The sequence below is a fragment of the Chenopodium quinoa genome, unplaced genomic scaffold, assembly GCF_001683475.1.
Source record: "Chenopodium quinoa cultivar QQ74 unplaced genomic scaffold, ASM168347v1, whole genome shotgun sequence".
Lineage (NCBI taxonomy): Eukaryota > Viridiplantae > Streptophyta > Magnoliopsida > Caryophyllales > Amaranthaceae > Chenopodium > Chenopodium quinoa.
Genome location: NW_018742823.1, coordinates 187,673 through 198,082, shown reverse-complemented (window position 1 = coordinate 198,082; position 10,410 = coordinate 187,673). Strand labels below are relative to the sequence as shown.

General features: G+C 33.9%; 1 long non-coding RNA gene across 1 annotated transcript; it reads right to left on the bottom strand.

Annotated features, from left to right (window-relative positions):
- Positions 1-225: 225 nt before the first annotated feature.
- LOC110726023 lies at positions 226-2,677 on the bottom strand. The gene is made up of 2 exons (XR_002512287.1): positions 868-2,677; positions 226-417 (listed from the first exon to the last, which is right to left on the bottom strand). It is a non-coding gene; the product is annotated as an uncharacterized LOC110726023 (long non-coding RNA).
- Between the last annotated feature and the right edge of the window lie 7,733 nt (positions 2,678-10,410).

Genomic DNA, 10,410 nt, shown 5'->3' with positions numbered 1-10,410 from the left:
GCAAAGAGACTGCTTTATTAGAGATGGTCTCCAAATTTAGAATACTGAGACCGCCTATATAAGATAGGCAATCTCTTTTTTTGGGAAAAAAAAGACCGCTTATTAAGGATAGGTAGTATTTTTTTTTAAGAAAAAAGAGATCGCCTATTTAACTTAACAGGTCTCTTTGGGCGCATTTTTAATAAAAAAAAAATAGCTTATTTAATTTGATTTATGCTATTTTCAGTTCGATAAAATTAAAAGAGAATAATATATTTATATTGCCACATTAATGTTTGTACTAACAAAAAATTTTAACAAACTTTAATTAAATTCTAGTACATATAATTATATCAAACATGTAGCTTGCCTACTTGAATACTCTAATTTCTTCCTCTCTCTTTTGTTATGAGATTCTTGTGTGAAAAACAAGCATATCTGTCAAAAAAAAAGGCACACAATAAATCTATCATAATAATTGAGAATAACCAAAAAAAAATTAAACATTCATTTAGAAAACTTAATGAAAAAATGAACTAATAAAATAAAAGATCAACTTCTTTTAAAAACAAGAATTTGCAAATTAATGGTAGCAATTAGATGAATGATAAACAAGAAATTTGCTAAATCAAATCCAATATATTTCCAGCCATGTAAATTAGATACTGATCCACTACTCTACAGTTTCATGAAATTAAAACGATCATAATAACAATGATAATACTACACAACACAAAAATCTAAAGTCTAACCGCAAAACTTAGTGTAAAATACATCAAAGAGATCAAAATCAACTAAAATTGAAACCACCACAAAAAAACAAACAAAAACCAAAATATAGAAATAATAATCAATTAAAAAAACGAAATCAAAGATGAAGAGACCTACAAGTAGTCTCGGAAAATTTGAAATCATTATCCCCAAGAATTTGAATCTAGATCATCAATTCATCTTTATAACAATCAATCGATTTATCAACCAAACATAAAATGAGTATCATCTAACGACATAAACCCATAAAATGCTTCTAAACCATGATAATAGAACTTAAATCGCTCTTTCAAAATTTGAGAACTGGAAATGCTTCATCAAACCTCGCAAACTGCAATAAATCGCTTCAACACTCATCACCAAATCAAAACTTGATTCCCCTACAACCACGCATCTCTCAAACGATTTTGACGCTCCAAACAGGAGGGTTACTCCGGGGATTTAAGAGGTGAAGGAGAGGAAATCCGTTTAAGAGGAAAGAGAGGAGAGAGGAGAGGAAAAGGAAGATAAAGAAGATCAGATGGAGATTGAATGTTGGAGGCGGAAGTGGCGGAATGAAGAATAGTGAAGTGTTAGGGTTAAGTTGTAACATGTCTCTCCCTTTTCTTAATTTTTTTTTTTTTGAAAAAAAATAAGAGAGACCGGTTAAGTTGCATATTGGTTTCTCCCTTTTTAATGTTCAAATAAAAAAACTTAAGAGAGACCGGTTAAGTGACATACAGGTCTCTCCCCTTGTAAATTTCAAATAAAAAGAACTACGATAGACCAATTATCTATGATAGATGGTTTCCGTTAAATTTTAACCTCACAACACAATATCAAAGAGACCTGTTATCTATGAAATTGGGTCTCTTAAAACAAGGAGGCTAGTTATTTAATTAACAGGTCTCTTATTTCAGGTCTCTTTGAGCATTTTTATAGTAGTGCCCTTCTCTCTATGACCAAGTGATGTAGAAAGGAAACTCGGGGATACTTACTGTTAATTATTTGACTCAAGATCTATTCAACATACAATAAATGGGAAAAGATCATGGAAGAAAAAGAAGAATGATAAGTATGGAGAAATCATGTAGAGAATGAAAATTTGATGTAGATGGAGAGATATGAAAAAATTAGGAATATAATGTACCTCCAACTCAAATGACGGAAAAATCGACTCATGCATGAACCTAAGACATGGTCATGATGACATATACACAAAGTTAGTGCTAAGGCTAGTGAGTGTAGGTGACATGTTTGACTCGTGTCATGACCATGGGACTAGACTATGTGACTAGAATTAATTAAGGACTAAGTCAAGACTTCACGTATGTGCACTAAACTAGACAAGTTGTAGTATTTTAGTCATAAATTTTTATCTGTGTCACCAAATTAGACGAAACCAATGCCAAATCAAAGATAAAACACGGGGCTACAGATCCATAGGTTTTACGGCTCGTAACTCTTCCTAGAACTCTGGATATGACCAAAACAAGTTGACGTTTGTGCAGAATACGGGAATAAAAAGCTGGGTTGACTCAAGGGAACTATGACTCGATTTTAGACATATTTATTGGTTCAAATTAATTAATCAATTAATTAAGCAAAGTCTTTTAGCCGTTGGTTAGTTGGTTAAGACTTTAATTACAAACACAAGACAAGACAAACGGTTAGCTTAGCCACATAATAAGTATGCACAAGTAGTCAAGTAGTCACAATATGATGCAATGAGTTTGCATCCTAACCATGACTCAAGTTCTCTAAAGTTTAAGGATAAGGTTTAGTCAAAGAGGGTCCATGGTTATAAGTCCGGATTCACCGCGCAGAAGCCTTACCTTTGGAAGGGTTGGCGCGAGTGGATGGGACCCCGCGAGTTAAACTTGCTTCCATGGTTTGGTGAATTCATCAAAATCGGATGTACCCTTCGTTTCCAGGAGCATTCAATTGGGTAAATGGAGTGTGATGTTTTTGAAACTTGCGTTTCTCCAAAGTCAGTCAAAGTGGGGGCTTCTATAAACACCCAAATGTGTCTCCCCAAAACCAAACCCAGTGATGAATACCTTTCACATCATTTGATTATCGAACGAAGTGAAAGTGTGAAAAGTCTAGTGATGAGGATTTTTTTTATTAAAATGTTTCTCTTTCTGTTTTCAAAAATATTTTTTTTCTTACTCTATTTATGAAAATAGCCAGTCTAATTTGGTTTGGTCCATGATAAGGGTCCAATAATAGTGTAATTGGATTGGGCTTGAAAAGAGCTTTCCAACGATACATTATAAGCCCAATTCCGATGAATAATGAGGTAGTTATGAATTTGGCCCAATGATTTTACATGTGGACTAATGATATAGAGGAGGGCCTATTAATTATTATTCCTAAAGTAATTAGGACTGATTTTAATATTCTAGGAATGTCTAGAAGGTTCTTTTTAATTATAATAAGATTATGATTTATAATTATATTTTGGAAATTTTGATTTTTACCACCTTCAAATAACAACTTTATTGAATTTACCACCTCCAAAAAAAATGATTTACTTTACCACCTCATAAAAAAAATAACATTCAGTTTTACCGCCTAATCAGCACTCCGGTGACGGAAAACGGCTGTGGGGCCCTTTCTCACCTCCCTTTCTCACAATTTCCCTCTATCTCCTCCCTTTCTCACCTTCCCTATTCAATTTATCACCTTCCTCCTCTTCAATTTCTTCTCGCCTCTTCGATATCTTCTCTCTCCTCTGTAATATCTTCTCTCTCCATTGATTTTTCATCTTTCTCTCTGTAAAAAGTCTTGCCATTGGAGCTCCACATTGGCATTTTTTCTCCTTTGAAGGTGATATGCTAAAAGAAGACATTCCCCTCTTAAATTCATTAACAAAAGCATTGAAATTAATTGTATATGAACACAATTGCCATAAACTAACCCCAATTTTACTGCCCAATTGAAATATCAAAAACCCCCAAATTAATTTACACTTACATGAACCCTAATTATTTATAATGAAATTGGTCTTGAATTAATAACACAAAACGTGCAATTTCAATTATACTTAGCAATTGCAACATAATCACGCAAACAATTGCAAAAAAATTACAACAGAATTCATGAAATTTGCTTACATTTTTGTTGTTTGTCGTCGAACAGTTCACTTGATTCAGGGCCGATTACAATCTTCAATAATTTGATAATTTGAGGATGTGGGATTGTTAAGGATCACCCAAATTAAGGATTTGTGAAGAAAATCGCAAAAAAAGCTTCAAAATTCACGAATTTGATGTAGAAATGAAGAAGTTAGGTTTAGATAGAAGGGAAATTGAGAGAATTTGGGGATAATTTCAAAAACTAGTCGTTATGGTGGGCCCCACAGGCGTTTTCCGTCACCGGAGTTAGGAATAAGTGGTAAAAATGATGTTTAATTTTTTCATGAGGTGGTAAAGTAAATCTTTTTTTTTTGGAGGTGGTAAATTCAATAAAGTCGTTATTCGAAGGTGGTAAAAGTCAAAATTATTTTAAAGATGTTTTATTTTTAAAAAATATATTATTTGTCACAAAAATGATTTTAAATCTGCTTGACGCGGAATTACCTGCTTAACCGGTTTAAGAAGGCGATTCCGCGTACAAAGCGCGTTTTACTTTTGAATCAGCGCGAAACGACAAAGCTGTCGTCTGGCACTGCCCTTGTCGTCTGGCGCTGAATCCTGTCATTGGCGAGAGGAGGTATTTTATTCCGAATATGACTTGCTTTGATCCCGTGCTATTTTTCCTATAAATAGGGGTCGTATTTCCCCGTTTTTTATCATTCACAATCATCATTCACAACCATCTAATTCTATTATTTCTCTCTGTAAAAGCTAGAAGTTTTCTTTCTCTCTATTCTTTTTCTCAAAATTCCGCATACATTAGTTCTAGAAACACCTAGCCAAGTTTGAAGTTGTCTTCGCCCTAGACGTAAAAGGTTGATAATTTATGAGGGTTTGGTCCCAAATCCTATTTCAATTCTTTGATTAGATTTATTATTTATTATTTTCCTTGAAGTTAGTAACATGTGTATTTTGTTATTAAAAAGAGATACGAGGCATCGAAGTAAGTAATTTAATTGCTTTATTGATCTTTTGATATAAAAAATCATGCTTAAATTATTTTGTTGATTCCTAGTATCATTTTAGGATGTTATATTGCTTCCTAGTATCATGTTTAGGGTTAACTAAAATTTCTAATAGCATGTATATTATTATGATGCTTCTTATTTCTTTCCTAATGTCATGTTAGTGTCATGTTAGGGCTAATTGATCTTTATTGTCTAGTGACATGCTAGGGTTTGTTATTAATCTTGTTAGTATCATACCTAGGATCTTGCTATTATTATTATGCTTTATTTTTAACATGATTATTATTATTATTATTGTTATTGCTTGATCACGCCTTTTATGCATGTTTAAAGGGAATTAGTACTTGTATTCTCGCTTAATAAGATAATTAATAATCTTGTTTAGGCAAATATGATTATAATTCAAGTGATCGCCAGTAATAGATTTATTTGTGCATTAATATTCAACCAACATAAATTAAACAGGTCTAGGTTTAACCTATTGATTGCATGTTAGTCAGAAAGCGCACATGAATACGTGAAGAATAAAGTAGAGGCCTATTATTAGGGCAAGTTCAATCTCTTTTAGGTTGGATTTGTATCTTCATCCCCAAACTTCCAGTCATGGTTCATGACCTATTGGAGTTAACGGTTTCCTGGATCGTTAAGGGGTGTAACCTTCACCTTGTGAACGGTTTAACAGTTCCTAAAACTTGTTGGCAACTCTTTTACTCTAGCTTCCTTCCCTTTGGACGCCACCATGCTTAAGTGTATGATCACAGTGGTTCTCAAGTGTGGGATGCTTGAAATATTCCCTACAATTATGTTGTGATTATTTAGTGAACTCTAGCGCATCATCAAACAACATAAATGGAATCTAACATGCATAATCAACTGAATGCATAAATAAGACATAATATGGCCCCTAATCCTAAGACAACTAATAAATCAAATGCTCCCATTTGAACCTTCATAGATCTCATCCACCTCGCTCCTTTGGGCCTTCACTTCATGGGCTTCTTGGATTAACTGCAACCTGTAATTCTACTCTGTTCTATCTACTACTTAAATAAATTGAAATATAATTATAAAAATACTTTATCGGTACATCGACCATACTTACATTACAAAATACATCACGATGCGCAGATCGTATTTAGTAATCTACTGGGCCATACTAGTCATTATATAGCAACAAATAGCATCATATATTATAATGTGCCATATAATAAATCACTCATCGTGTTTTCCTAAATTACAACATCGAATATTCATAATTAATTACTACAATTAGATAATGTCATATATTATTCGTGACCATCAATAAAAGTATCGTATAATATAAATTAGTCATGAGATAGAATCAAATCTTATTTTAATCTCAAAAAAGATAAATCATATTTATCCTCAAAGATTATCCTAAAAAAATTAGGATATTATGTCCTATTTACTAGCCAATCACAAAATTACATCGAATAATATATGACATAATATATGACATTATCTAAATAAGAGTCCATGTCAAGCCCAAATATCTAACTCTAATCTAACTACTCTAGCCCAACTCCATTCATGGTATGTCATATCCTCATGAGGCCCAATAATGGGAATCTTACTTGTTTAACCCAATACCCTTGTCGTGACCTCATAGGATCCATTCTAGAGGGCTTTGGACTATTTGACTTGTCCAAAGATCATTTATCATAATCTAGCAATAGACAATGACGACCCAATAACGAACTTATTATCTCCATAATAGTGATCCTTGATATATCTAGTAATTGCACTTATCAAAGACATAATTCCCTCAAATTCAACATGCAATAGATGGGAAGAGATCATGGAAGAATGTGGGGGAGTGACATATATGGTGAAATCATGTGGAGAGTGGAAAGATGATATAGATGGAGACTATAGATGTTTTAGGAATAGAATGGACCCCTAACTCAAATGACGGAAGAAACGACTTATGCATGGACCTAAGACATGGTCATCTTGACACATATATAAAGTGTGTGAAGACTCATGAGTGTAAGTGATATATTCAAGATTCGTTTCATGACCATGTGACTAGACATATGATTAGATTCGAACAAAGACTAAATTAAGACCTCACGTATGAGCACTAAACTGGATAGGCTGTAGTATTTTAGTCATAACATTTTATCTGTGACTCTAAATTGGACGAAACCAATGCCAATTGAAAGATAAAACTCGGGGCTATAGATCCATAGATTGTACGACTCGTAATTTTTTCTAGAACTCCGGTTATGACCAAAACAAGTCGACGCTTGTGCAGTATACGGGAATAAAAATCCGGGTTGACTCAAAGGAACTATGACTCGATTTTAGGCATATATATTAGCTCAAATTAATTAATCAATTAATTAAGAAAAGTCTGTTATTTATTGGTTAGTTTATTTCAGCATATTTATAATCACAAGTCAAAACAAACGATTAGTTTAATCACATATAAATCTGCACAAGCAAATAATGAATAGTAGTCAAATAGTCACAACATGATGCAATGGGTTTTCAACCTAACCATGGCTCTAGTTCTCTAAAGTTCAAATATTATGGTAATCAAAATATGGTCCATGGTTATGAGTCCGGATGCATCGCATGGAAGCCTTACCTTTGGAAGGGTTGACGCGTATGGATGGGAGCCCGCAAATTAGACTTGCTTCCATGGTTTGGTGAATTCACAAAATCGGATGTACTCGTCGTTGCAATGAGCGTTCAATTGGGTAGATGGAGCGTGAATTCCTACAAGGTTATAGCCATATGTAAAACACATATGGGTTCAGAAAAGAGGAAAAAACTGAATTAGGAAGTAAAATCGAGCAAACATTACTATAACTGGTCAAAGCAAGCATGTAGATTTCTAACTCGATATTGGAAAAACTTGGCGCAAGACAACATGGACAATCGCAAGGAGATGGCCCTGTTGCGTCCCGATATTGTTATCGCATCGTCTAAGAAGGGTGATCCCATCGTAAGGGGTACTCTCCTTAAATGCCCTTGGCCACTTAAAAGCATAGGATTTTACACTTATTAGGGTGTAGTAGGATTTGAATTCCTGACTGTTTGGGGGACCTTGAATTAGAATTGATTCTATCATTACGCTTTTTTGTAAGAAACAAGTAGGAGTCGCCAATGAGTTTTAGGAAAAACTCATAAACCTCGTTCATGCCTTTCTTCCATGTGGAATTCATGGAATAGTTAGCACAAATCATAAGTTTACCCATGCCAAAATTGGTCTATAAACCAGAAATGAGTTCGGGAGTGAGGGTACTAAAATAACGTTCCTTTTAGAGGGGAATCGTTATCCTAGCCCTAGTACGGCCTCTACTAGCTCTTCCTTTTTTACAATTTCATCACCAAACAATATATGCAACGCGATACCTAAAACTATGTTAGTTGATTTTATTTACAAACATTAGTTCACGTAGGAATTACATCGTAATGTCGTTATTCTTATTTAATCAAATTCGTGAAAGAACAAGAAAATAAACAAGATTCACCTTGGCTTAAGTGATCAACCAACAATTATTTAATTCAATTCTAATCTTTATTTAACGCAAGATACTATGTGGAATTGATTAATTAATTATTTTAAAAGTGATCAAATAACACTAATTAATTAATTAAAGTCCTTTTAAACAAGAAAATAAAGGTGATTTAACTAAGTGCTCGGGAATTTACCACTTCTCTTTGCTAGATCTCCGTCTAGAATACTTATGGACTCCTTCTAATATGGAAAATATAAAAGATAGATTTTAAGAAAATATTTTCTAAAAAGATTATTTTCTTTAAATCAGTTTGTTAAAAAGATAAATCTTTTAACAAATATCTTTTTAATTTTATTTTCTGAAAAAGATTTTATTCCACTTGATTTACAAAAAACTGTGTTGAAGGATAAGTTAAGTTAACTTATTTATCTTTTAGAAAACCTACTTTCTATACGGGTAATACTTGTATAAATAGTAGAGAACAAAATGATTTTAGGTTTTTGTGAGTTTATGCGTGGAGAAATCACTGTGCTATAATTGTGTAAGTTTACCAAGCTTCTAACTTGTCATATTAGTTTCGGATTTCATGCTATGCTTACCTGTCATACTAGGTGTCATACACTTGTATTGGGTTGGGTTATTTGGGTGAGTTTATTGTTTGTTTTACATACAGTTTTGTAAGCTTCTAGGTGAGGCTGAGAGTTCTGTACTTAGGTGGTGCAAGCAGTTTGTACTTTGGCAGTACGTGTAGTACTTTGGTGAAACGAGTGAATCTAAGTGTGGCACTTAGGTTGGGTAGGATAGGGTCCTATCAAGTAGCAAGTCCAGTGAGGATCTTGTGAAAATAAAGGTCCGTGTCTAATAGGTTGTAACTTGGTGTTTGCCCTATTATAGTGAAGTTTGTGTGTTTGAAATCCCTAAGGCAGGGTCGAGGTTTTACTTCCAGTTGGGCCCTGGAAGGTTTAATCGTAAAATCTGTGTGTTCTAGCAAGTTCCTATATGCATTGTTTATTAATCCGTAAAAATTAGTCATTAGGAACTCTATACAATTCACCCCCCCTCTTGTATTAATCGTCTCAACTAACAATTGGTATCAGAGCAAGGTACTCACTTGTAAGCAGATAACTTTGCTGAGTAAGTTCCTGGAGAGATGAATTACAAGGAGAAACTTGAAGAAGGGTATTCCACCCAACGTCCACCCATGTTCAATGGTAAGTTTTACACCTACTGGAAGAACATGATGGAGATCTTTACCAAGGCTGAAAATTACCGGGTTTGGCGTGTTATTAAAACTGGTGATTTTGTAATAACTGCAACCAATGATAAGAACGAGGTAGTTCCTAAACTTATTTCTGATTATGATAAGGAAGATTATCATAAACTTGAATTAAATGCTTTATCTATAAAGTATTTGCACTGTGGACTTGGACCTCATGAACATAATCGTATCATGGGATGCAAGTCTGCTAAATAGATTTGGGATCTACTAGAGGTAACTCATGAAGGTACTAATGAGGTAAAACGTTCTAATATTGATTTAATAATGTCTAGATATGAAAGGTTTGAAATGCAATCAAAGGAATCTATAGAGGAAATGTTTACTAGGTTCAATGATATTATTAATGAATTAAATTCCCTTGGCAGACACATTTCTATTGATGAACAGGAAAGAAAGATCTTAAGGAGCCTACCACAAGATGAGCGATGGAGATCCAAGTTTACCGCCATGCAAGAAGCCAAGGAATTCACGAAGTTTAACATGGAACAACTAGCTGGATCATTGATGACTCATGAACTTCACATGAGTTCCAATACTGAAAGTTCCAAGAACAAGAGTCTTGCTCTTAAGGCTCAAGACTCCGAGGAATCGGAAGCTGATGAGGAAGAAATGGCAATGCTAGTTAGAAATTTCAAAAGGATGATGAACTACAAGAAGTTTGATAGGAACAAGAAGTTGCAAGTTCCAGAAACACAAATTGTTTCAAATGTGGGTCTAAAGATCACTTCATCAAAGATTGTCCACAACTAGATGTCGAGAAAGGAAAGATAAAGGGCAAGGAGCAATCCAAAGAGTCAAGAGTC